This window comes from Zootoca vivipara, chromosome 15 (genome assembly GCF_965207765.1).
Source record: "Zootoca vivipara chromosome 15, rZooViv2.hap1.1, whole genome shotgun sequence".
Lineage (NCBI taxonomy): Eukaryota > Metazoa > Chordata > Lepidosauria > Squamata > Lacertidae > Zootoca > Zootoca vivipara.
This window is the reverse complement of record NC_142598.1, coordinates 23850896-23862207: the sequence shown is the minus strand read 5'-3', so window position 1 is coordinate 23862207 and position 11312 is coordinate 23850896.

Here is an 11312-nt window from a genome sequence, read left to right as displayed (position 1 = left end):
AATGGGGGTTAGAAGGGACCCTGAGGTCATTTAGTCTAACCCTCTAAGATACAGGATTCACAAGATTTGAATGAAAATACCAACTTTATACAGAACCCTTGAGCAGATGAGTTGTTTTTTTCTTAAGAGACTGATATTAGGAGCCCAACAATAACCCTTCTGTCCAACACAATTGAAGTTAAAACTAGACTCAGATAGACAATTCCTGGCTATGGAAGCTCTACCTTTGACAAACAAATCACCTTTATTGGAATAGCTGTTCAATTTTCCTTTAGTCAATATTCATCTAGTCACTTGGAGAAAGACTCCCCTTTGGAGCCTCTCTCAATAACAAACATTTGCACACCTCATTCTCATATTTATAATGTTTAAGATTGATCGGTTCAACATTGTTTCTATACTAGAAATTTAAACAAGTTGGCAGTTTTAACTATGCACACTTAAGAAGGCAGTCTATGGATGTTGTAGCCAATTTAAACACACCCCATAACATTCTAAACCTTGAGTACATCTCTTATCCACTTATAGCTGGAGTTTATGAACATTTTCAAGTTTAAAATATTTTCAAAGCATTGAGCAAGCATTTTTAAACTTACAGCTCGTTATTTTCCTTCATCCTGCCCCCTCTTTTTACTTTTGGAGAGGAAACAATGGCCTTCTACAGCCTCTTTAAAACAAACCTTTACACACTACCTCCACTCTTTTAAATATTTGCCATGTTTTTGGGTTGATCAAGCCCTTACATAAGATTATTTAAGCAAGCTTGCCTTAATTTTTATATTATTTTAAACTATGCATGCTTTAAAAAAGGCAGTCTGTGGGTGTCATGGCCAAATTTTACACAAACCCTTAATTTCCTAAACCTGGATTATATCTCTCATTTACTTTAAGGGGAACAATGAACTATAGCAGACACAAGGATCAGACGCACATACACTTCACAGACAACACAGACAACATGTAACATGCAAACATATATAATTTTATACCATAACATACTTTGTAGGATTCCTCACAAAACTTTTCTCATTCAGAGTTCACCAGGGTTAATTTTAAAGCGGAGATTCACTGTATGTTAAAGGAACCTCCTGGTAGCCATTTCCCCTCATCTGGGTGGTCCATAGTAAATCGGACCCTATGTTTTTTTCTTACAAAGTTTTTGCAATTGGTTCCCTTCAAGCTTGTCCGCCCCGGGGATTTCATGCCAATTTAAGAGAACGAATTGGAGTGGACTTTCATCCTCAAAGTCCTTACCGGAGCAAAGCCTCAGTTGTGCTTTGCCTCGGTTGGGAGTCTGGGAAAGGAATTCCTTAGAGTGGGTTGCACCCATTTTACTTCTGTCTTTTTATACTGCAGTTCTGGGTCCCCGACCCTGTTCCTGGACACTCTTAACTTCCCGAGTCTATGACTCACCCCCACGTCCTAGTGGTGTTCCTGCCTGCCGTTCGCGTGCACTAACTACTAGGCGGCCTGGTGCAGCTAAAACCCTATTGGAACCCTCCCACTGGTCATCAATTGCCTGAGGGTTCCACAGCAACTTCCCTGCCTCTTACACACTAGACTCAGGTCCTACTGAACGCTTGCCTACGCAATGTCAGGTCGGAACTGAGGAATACAGAGTAGAAAGGAACAGGCGCACTTGCATTCCCTGGTCACGGGTCCTACCCAACAAGGGTCGCCGTGGCAGGGGGGCGTCTTCACCCGAAGATTAAGAGCAGAGGAATAGGAAACAGAGCTGGGATAGCCAGATTCCCAGATTGGTAGAAAAGCGACAGTTTGCTCAGACTTCTGCTCAGTTTGGCAGAAGGGAGCTGGGACAGTCTTTCTAAGCTCTGCGTTTAACGTAAAGACTGTTGCCCGGGACCTCAGTTCTACTCTGTAACTGTGCCTGGCAGCCTTGCTGCAACTAAGGTCCAAAGAGGAGAGTAGAAAAGGATAGTCCAAGTGGAGAAATAGATTTTTAGTTGCTGTGGTTCTTAGCTCACCCAAGGTGTCCCCTTTTAATACTCACGACCGATCCTTTCAGTCGAATCCCGTTGTCTCCAGCTTCCAACTGGTTCCTAAAAAAAAACAGCCTTGTCCCTTTAAACGTTGCTTCGTCCTGGGGGTCCCGCTTGGACTCTCAATTACTACCAAGTGCCTCGGGTCCTGAGGTTGGTTTACCCCCCTGCAAAAGAGGCAAGGGCGCGCTGGGCTCCCCTTCCTCAGTGAACCCGGAGCTCAAGGCAAAACTGGGTCCCCGAAGTGGTCGCCAAACTGTTGTAAAAATTTTGCAGAGCTACACGGCCCTAGAATTAAGTGGATCCTTGACCCAGGAAGAGTCCAGGTATCCTGGCAAGCAGACAAAGTTTAAGCGTCTCCTGCCCACCAAATAACAGAGACCAAACCAGGACGTGCGAAGCAAGGCACTTTTATTTTTGCTGTTGCAACAGGGTCCTTCCTCTCACACAGGAGAACAAGGAAGGAACCCCAAACAAAGATGTCTTGCCCTTAAAAAGAGATTTGAAATTGGTTTCAGCCCACCCCCCAGAAGCATCATCCATATGTCACAGAAGGGGTGTAGCCCAAGACCCCCCCTCCCTAGATTCATCATAGGTACATCATGAAAGGGGAGGTCTGGTGGCAGTAATCTGAGCACCCTGGACCCTGCCCCCTGCCCCCAGAACCTAATCAACAAAATTGAGAGATATTTACATTTCCCTGTTTCCCAGCCAAGTTAATCACACCCTTTTGTCTGGCAGTCAGGTATCAGGATGCCAGGGATTATCACTTTAATTCCTGAGACAATGAGAAGGTTCCCCCCACCCCCCTTCTTCCTTGCAGAGGAACACCTGGTCAGAGAGAGTCAAAATGGTGTCAGTCAGGCCTGTTTTCCTGTGCTGCTTCAGACATGTTTCTGTACATTCATGTACATGTTTTATGAACAATTATTATATATATATATATGACCTCAAAATTCTTATAACACTGTGGTTTCACAGGACTATTTCTCCCAACACAGCAGAACCAGACAACTAAATTGCATCAAATCATTACTGATTTGCTCAACCTGAGCTGGCTCAAGTCAGCTGAAACATTTCATTCAACCTGAGCAATCACTCCTGTAATAACACTTTTAATGGAATTTGTAATTTTGACCAAAAAAACCCACAGCATTTCTTGTTTAATAAGCTCACTTACCCATGGTTTAATAGTGTGTGTATTAAAACTTCATTGATCCAGATCACCCATATCAGAATCTCTTTTTTTATAAGCTATGAGTGTTTTATGTCTTCACTTACATGGATTTTTATATGCCTTATTTTCCCTTTCTGTTTCTGAACCACACAACACAAACCATAAGAGCAGGCCTAGGGCTCAAGTGTGTCTGACCTGTTAGGGTCCTTCGTAACACAGAAACAATTAAATTCTGTGCTTACCATGTTTTATTTGCAAACACAATCTTTCTAACACACAACAGATACACTTAATCCATAGATGGGATCACCATTAACAGACCCCCTCAAAGATCCACAGAGGCCTAGGGCTCACTTCCAACTTTTCGGGCTCCTGGCCATGATAAATATTTAAAAATGACAACACACACACAAAAAAAAAATACTGTAAGGCACCATAAAGGGTGTGGAGCATAAGGCAGCTGTCACTAGTTGTGGCTTGTTTATATCAGGTGTGGAGAACCTTCAGCTCTCCAAATGTTGCTGAACTACAATACCCATCAGCCTCAGTAGGCAAGCTCAATGGGCAGGAATGATGGAAGTTGTGGTTCAGCTACACATAGAGGGTCAAAGGATCCTCACACCTGGTTTATATAATCAGTTGATCTGAAAGGACACAGTCGTCATAGCCTGCTGCTGTGCCATCAGAATTGATATGTTTTTATATCAATTTAGACCTGAAGGAGTATCTCCACCCCCATCGTTCAGCCCAGACACTGAGGTCCTCCTCCGAGGGCCTTCTGGTGGTTCCCTCACTGCAAGAAGTGAAGTTACAGGGAACCAGGCAGAGGGCCTTCTTGGTAGTGGCGCCCTCCTTGTGGAACGCCCTCCCACCAGATGTCAAAGAAATAAACAACTATCCGACTTTTAGAAGACATCTGAAGGCAGCCCCGTTTAGGGGAATTTTTAATGTTAGATGTTTTATTGTGTTTTTAATATCCTGTTGGGAGCTGCCCAGAATGGCTGAAGAAACCTAGCCAGATGGGTGGGGTATAAATAATTTTATTGTTATTTTTACTTACCTACTTACAATATTCTTTATGGAAAAACCTACATCATTTACCAAAAATCTGTGCCTGTCATCACACATCTTATTTGCAGCTCTAAGCAAAGAGTTTATGTCACATTTTGGTCCACTGCCCATAAGAACAAGTTATTGAATGCAAAAGCATTAACAGGTCTAAATTTGAGGCCCACTTTGAACATAATGTGCAGGCCACACCCCCACCACCAGGGGACCCCTGTAATTGGCCCTGATCACAAAGCTCTCTGCAGAAGAGATGCTTAAGTGTTGAATAATTTCTGAGGGAGAAGCAAGGACTCAAAGCCCACACCGAATTTTGTTCACATTCAGCATTGATGCCTGTAGCAAGGGGGGCTGGTAGATGTGCCAATGCACAGATGCCAAGGAGCAAAGGGAGCTGGCGCATGTGGTGTTAAGGGAGGGGCCATATAGCACAGTCCCATTCCCTGCTGATTCAACAATTCAAGCATTGCTTCTCAAGAAGGCTGCAATGTCAGCTACAGATCGTGGCGACATTTATTCATCTAAGTCAGGCATCCCCAAACTGCGGCCCTCCAGATGTTTTGGCCTACAACTCCCATGATCCCTAGCTAACAGGACCAGTGGTCAGGGATGATGGGAATTGTAGTCCAAAACATCTGGAGGGCTGAAGTTTGGGGGTGCCTGAAGTGGTGAGGAGGATTCTACAACTCTTCTGCATACCCTCCAACATTTCTCCAATGAAAATAGAGATGCCCTGTTTAATAATAATAATAATAATAATAATAATAATAATAATAATCCCCCGCCCATCTGACTGGCTTGCCAAGCCACTCTGGACGGCTTTCAACATATATAAAAAAATCATAAAACTTTTTTTTAAAAAAAAAAATTCCCAATGCAAGACTGCCTTCAGATGTCTTCTAAAGGTTGTATAGTTACTTATCACCTTGGCTCAAGGGTTGCATAACTCCATACCCTCCAACATTTCCCCCGATGAAAATAGGGACATCCTAAGGAAAAGTGGGACATTTCAGGATCAAATCAGAAACCGGGACAGTTTCTGTAAATCTGGAACTGTTCCTGGAAAATAGGGACACTTTGAGGGTCTGCAATGGGAGCAGTGTTACAGCTAACCAGGTGCTTATATAATAATGAATTCTTGCAGTTTCTTTTGATTCATGTTTGGGGCAGTTGTGCAGTGAAATTATCCTGAGCAACTGGAGGGCGAAACAGGTGATCTACCTGGCATGTGGTTGCATGAGCACTACGGTAAGTTACCTTCCAGGTGGATGGAAGTGGACATTCCAGAGTGAGAGAGCTCCACTCTTACCATAACTGGCCTCCTGGTAAGGGATCTTTGTACACAGCCGCCCGAGTCAGCAGCAGAATGGCATGCGTGCTGAGAGAAATATGCAGTGCTCAGCACCTACCAAGCTTCACATCTGCAGCAGAAAGAGCTGCATAGCTCTCCGAGACTGCAGCAAAAAAAAAGGATGGACAGTCCTCCTGCCAACTGCTAAAAGCTTTTCTCCAGCAGTAACAGACTGCCAAGCACTATCCTTCTGGGATATGGCTAAGTCATGTCAGGGTCAACTGCTCTGACAAATTACTGGAATTCTGTCAAGGTACGGAAACTCAGTACTTCCCCTCCTCCCCTCAGCCCACTTGCGCTACAAGAATCCCCTAGGCTAAACAGTGGCTGCTCTGCTGAATGAATGAATGAATGAATGAACTAATCTAGGAGTTAACACCAGGAGTATGACTGTGTGCGCTGCCGTCAATGGTACTGGATTATAACCACATCCAATAAAGAGGTGGCCTGCAGCATAATCTGGGTTTGTTTGTGTAGAAGAAAATACTATGGAGTTCAGTGGCACTAAACTCCCCCTAGTAAGTAAGGGCACATCCTTAAGACCTTAGCCTTCACAGCGGTTTTTCAGGCACACAATATATTTTCCCCCCAATAGTGCAAATGTAAACGTGTCTACTCAGGAGTAAAAACCCATTGAGTTCAGTGGGGTTTATTCCTAGGTAAATAGTAAAATCATAATATTAAAACAACAAAAATGTAATAAAAATAATAATAACAGACAGCATAATAATGGAATAATCATAATAACAGTCCCCGTCCCCCCACCAAGCTTTAACAGACCTGTATCGCATAAAAATAAATAGTAGTAAAAATGCCCTGGACCCTTTTAGAGTCTAAGTCAGGCATAGGCAAACTTGGCCCTCCAGATGTTTTGGGACTACAACTCCCATCATCCCTAGCTAACAGGACCAGTGGTCAGGGATGATGGGAGTTGCAGTCCCAAAACATCCGGAGGGCCGAGTTTGGCTGTGCCTGGTCTAGGTGAAGGCTCATATGACTGAACCCTTGTTCCATACAAGATTAAGTTCTAGATTAGAGATGGAATCCCCCCCACCCCATACACACTTTCATACGGGTATGCATTCAGTCACACAATTCCCCACCAACCAGTATACAGTACTGTAGATCCAGTCTTGTCAGGTTTTAGGAGGAGGTACAAATATCACTTTGGAAGGTACATGGTCATGGCTCGTAATGCACAGGCTAATAATGGCCGATACAGAATTTCAGCACAGCAAGGAGAAAAACAAATTGGTATTACTCTACACTTCCCCATGGTAACGATGTGGTGGTTGCTTTCACACCCCTTGCCAGACCATCACATCCATCAGTGATTCCTTAAACTACATTCAGATATGCAGTATAGCCAGAATCTATTAATTGTTTCTTTCTGTCTATTTTCCTGAAGCTTCTAACATCACATAGTGTAAAGAATCACTTACTGAAACAATTCTCACATCGCCAGTGAATTAGAGCCTTGAAATTTAGCACTTTATTGCCCTTTCATTATTTTAAGTACTGGGGAGAAGGGGAGGGAATTCAGCATTGAAGACATGACCTGCCCACCAAACATTATTCAAAGATCAATGTAATTTTTTATCGGACTGCCGTCGCAACTGCTTGAATGGCCTTACATGTTCATTACAGAAGGAACAATTCTTCAAAAATTATATTGGTTTCTTCTATTGACTGGTTGTCTGGATAGCATTTCTTCAATTTGGAAACATAAAGGTCACCTAGAATTACAGATATATTTTAGACGAGGAAAGTATCTGTAAAAATATTTATCTGAAAGCCAATTGTAATCAACCCCAGTGACTTGTTTGCGCTAATCCAGATTTTTGCTAGTGAAAGCCCTCTATGCACACAATACAGGCCAGGGAATGTGGTATGCAATCACAATTCTCTATATAACCTGCAAAACTGAGCCAAAAAACTATAGCTCTGCGAGAAGGCTGGGGAGGGGCATAGAGCCCACCTCTCCTAACACTGTGTACAAGGGCACACAGCAATGTCAGAGAATTCCAAAGGAAATGGGAGCAGAAATTGCCAAGGTTTGCTTATTTGCCCCATGCTCAGAAAGGAAATCAATCCAGCGAATACAATCAATATTCACTGTTGCTGTTGTTTTCAATCCATAAATAATATTGATTGAATTTGCACTGCATTTCCTTTGCAGTTAAATAAATGGTGTGGAATAACATGGGAACCCTGTAAGTAATTATGTAGAATTGTGTCACACCAGGCAGTGAGTCAAATAACATGGCTTTTGTCAGAAGCCAAGCTGCAGTGGAATGGAAACAGCGCTGCACGCCACCGGTATGACATGGCACGGAAATCAGTACCTTTTACACCTCCATTAAATGAACTCCCCGTCCTAAGTAGCCCAGTCTTTTTTTCAATTTTGGTCACAGTGGCCACCGTTTCCCTCTCTTTCCTGTTGGGATTGCATGTTGGGAAACAGGCATGCCATTGCATGTTTCAGTAAGGGTCAGAGATCCTTTGGAGTGTGTGACTAGAATGAAGATTCCCAGCAAAGGGCAGAGGATGGTTTTCTGATACATTCAACATTAAACTGCAAAAAGCAGCACAATGTAAGAACATTTATTCTGGTTATATTTTTTTTATGCTACCCAATAACCAGAAACATAGCTACCTATGAAGAACGGGCATACATGATCTGTGAAAGAATGAGAAGTGTTGCTTTCTGTTTAGAGGCTGTTATCCTAATTGCGCTTATGATTAACTGCTAAACTGTTTTTTCCCTTTAGAAACATATTCCTTAGAGAAATCTTAAATTGTTGGTGATTAAACCTTGATGCCTCGATTTCCGTACCATGCATAACTGCCTTAAACAGATTTATCCCTTCACAGAGCTACAATTCCCAGCACCCATAGCAAACTGCAGTTCCCAGGATCCTTTGGGGAGTGTTTTAAATATATGGTAAGTACATGGCCAAAAGCTGGGATAAGTCTGCATGTGTCCGCTTTCAAAACAGTTTTGGGGATTGGAATTTATGACCTCAAATCACTTAAGTTGAGCCTACTGGGGGTCTCGCTCGAAGCTGTGTGCATAGCCCTAAAAATATCTACATGTCAACCCCCTAATTGTAGGTTTATAAATGTGGCCTCTACCACAAGGCAATATAAATCTATAGAACAATTTCATTTATATGAATTAACTGGGCTGACATCCAAAACATTACGAAAAGTGGAATTATTGGGAAATTGGAAGTTGCTTCTCTATAGTACAATCCAGCAACGCTAAGCAGTTTTAGGTCCCATTTAATTTAGAGTTAGGACGCAGGTGGCGCTGTGGGTTAAACCACAGAGCCTAGGGCTTGCTGATCAGAAGGTCGGCAGTTCGAATCCATGCGACGGGGTGAGCTCCCGTTGCTCGGTCCCAGCTCCTGCCAACCTAGCAGTTCGAAAGCACGTCAAAGTGCAAGTAAATAGGTACAGCGGGAAGTTAAATGGTGTTTCCGTGTGCTGCTCTGGTTCGCCAGAAGCGGCTTTGTCATGCTGGCCACATGACCTGGAAGCTGTACGCCGGCTCCCTCGGCCAATAATGTGAGATGAGCGCGCAACCCCAGAGTCGGTCACGACTGGACCTAATGGTCAGGGGTCCCTTTACCTTTACCTAATTTAGAGTTAAGCAGGTGCAGGGCTAAGGAATCGTATGCTAATATTGTAGTACAAGGAAGAGAGGCTGTCACTAAATGGATGCAATGGCTGCCATGTTTTATACTTGCCTAAGATGGGAAACCCATGGCTAGGAAATTCTCAGACTTACAGGAAAAACAGCATGCTCACTGTCCCTAGAAAACGGCCAGTCTCCTCCACAATCAGCAATGTCCAAGCAGCACATGGGCAATAAGAGATCCAGTCTGGAGGATCCAAGCCTCTCAAACCCCCAAACCTCCAACACAAAAAGAAACCAGACTACCAGGTGGCTGCCACAGGTACAACCAGGTAGGACTGGGAGGGACTCCTGCCTTGAAATTCTGGAGAGCCGCTACCAGCCAGTTACATGTTGGAAACCTCTGGAGAAGTCCTCTTTTCATACTGCTTTCAGTTCCCTCGTCACAGCAGCTTGGACGTGTGAAATGTTGGGAAATCTGTGCCTTTCCGGTGCAGATTAGTGTTTTGGAAAAAGAAAGAAATCCGGTGGGGCTGGATCGGGAGAATATGGAGGGTGGGACAACTCAGTAACCTCAGTAACAATTTCATGCAGAATATGCGATTTGTTGTTGAGAAAGGACAGCTGGACATTTAAAGGGCCCCATTACCTTCAGTAGCTTAGGGCCTCATCAAACCTAAATCCGGCCCTGCCAACAACTAAAGAGACTTTATGTGATGTGCCCAAACTAAAGCACGGACCTAAAGCACAACCACTGGCCCAGAATCAACGCTTCAAAAACGCACAAGGGATATTTGCTCCATTCACTTCATGTGAAGTTTTCAGAAAAGTTAATAGCACATTGTTCCATGTCATTAATTCTGGGTCCCACAATGTCTTGTTTGCCTGTCTGTTTACCGTTACTAGGTATTGGGCTGTTGAAGTCAGTCCCTTTCGCATGGACCCCTTCCCATTTGCTGCTCCATCCATCAACTATTCCCTCGACTGCTTCTTTAATTTCAGGCAAATAATTATTTTATCATTTTGCAATGATTTGTGCCATCTGCTAGCCCAGACACTTCGGTAATCCAGTCTTGGCGACATTGTCTCTTAGTATTTGTGCCTGCTTTGCTTTTTTGCTTCCGTGTGTTGTGTGTGTGTGTGTGTGTGTGTGTGTGTAGGAGGTTTAACTATAAATTCAGAGACCAACTCCACCTTCAGCCATACCAGTGTTTTCGAAACAATTATCTGGCATGCATTTTCAACACCTCTATCCAAGAAAAAGAGGGCTGCGTTTTTATATGTCGGTAATTTACACGCTGTGAACAACAGATGTCCTAAATTTAACAGCGAGGGAAGTGTTTCTGAAACAATCAATACCTGAGGCAGAGGGGCCCCCCTCTCCACTGCCTCGCAGGATATCTTCAGGAGAAGAAAAGGCTAAGGACAAACCCCTACGCAAATCGGAAGTGGAGTCCCTAGGATGGTTGAATGGCACCTCCTTCCGGCAACTCCTGCAGCCAAGCTGGTGCGAAATGCGTTGCTCTGCTTTCCTTTGGACCACATCAGCGAAGCTGAGAGAGGGGTCTTGTTGTCTGGGCAGCCCGAGATCCCCATATTCACTGCCTTGACTTGTGCCCCAGGGAGGTCACTGCTAATACAGCAGTTTTACTTCACCCTTGGAAGTGCACTCCATTCTCTCTTGAGACAGACGGATGCCAACAACATGGCTGCATCATGCATGTTGTTTGATTCCAGCACAGGTTTTGATGCTTAGCAGAAGCCTGAGTTCATTTAATGCTCAGTTTTCCCGCTGATGGAAAGTATATAGCAGTACATAATACAACACTGTGACATGTGTCCAGGAATGACAGTTTATGGCACTTTGTGGAATAAACTGTAAAAAAATCCTGGGAAGCCATCAGTTGCGTTTTGCTGGACAATTTATGCCGGGGTGCCGGGAAAATGAAAGCAGCATTGTTAAATAGTAACCGGCCCCCCTCATCTCCTGTGAGAAATAGCAGTTGGGGGGGGGGGGGAGAGAGGAAGCAATCCAACACATTTCACCACAGCACTCCTTATTCTCCTATTTCAACGAAG